The sequence below is a fragment of the Thermobia domestica genome, chromosome 11, assembly GCF_964235325.1.
Source record: "Thermobia domestica chromosome 11, izTheDome1.hap1.1, whole genome shotgun sequence".
Lineage (NCBI taxonomy): Eukaryota > Metazoa > Arthropoda > Insecta > Zygentoma > Lepismatidae > Thermobia > Thermobia domestica.
Genome location: NC_137464.1, coordinates 118,247,250 through 118,248,199, shown reverse-complemented (window position 1 = coordinate 118,248,199; position 950 = coordinate 118,247,250).

Below are 950 nucleotides of genomic sequence, written 5' to 3'. Positions count from 1 at the left end.
TTGATATTTAAATTAGAAGGGGCAGGGAATATGTAGAAAGTAAAAGAACGGGTGGTAATTGCAATTGTTGCAATTAGTATAATAATATGCCTATATCTCGGAAACTTAAAGGGTTAGAAACATGGAATTTGGTATTTGGACTTCTCACTTAAAATAATTAGATACGTATTTCAACGTTTTTTTTTATGTGTGGCCCAGAAGGGAAGAAAAGGGGCGAGAATAAAATTAAGTGGGGATTACAATTATTGTATTAATATGTTATATCCTTTAAGGTTAGAGACTTGAAATTTGGTATTTGCACTTCTCATTGAAAATAATTTGACATGTGTTTCAGTGTTTTTTGACGTTTTAGTAAAAAGGAAAAGAAAAGAGATGGAAAGGAAAGAGGGTGGGGATTGTAATTATTATAATAACATGTCGATATCTGGGAACCTCTGAAGGTTAGGAGCATAGAATTTGGTATTTGGACTTTACATTTGAAATAATTAGGTATGTACTTAAGCGTTTTTTTGATGTATGTCTTAGAGGGGAAGTAAAGGGGCGGGGAGAAAAGACTTTTATATCTCGGAATCCTGGAATGTTAGAGAAATGAAACTTGTTATTTGAACAAAAATTCGTTATCTTGTGAAATGAAATGCTTGTGTTTTACATTCCACGTTTATGCCGGTTAGGTTAAAGGAGACGGTGATTATGAGAAATAAATGAAATAAAGAAAGTAGGAGGAAACGGGAAAACCCCGAGAAAATCCACGAGCACGGTGTTTGTCTACCACAAAGTCCACACGGTGCAAGCTGGGATCGAAACAGGGACCCCAAGCACCGGAGGTGAACGCTCTACCACTGAGCCACCGCGGCCCCTTAAAAATTCGTTATGTTTGCAGGCGTATGATGTGCGAGGCCGTAGACCGAGCAAATGTGTGGGCTGGGGGGAAAGCCCCCATGTACTCGCAC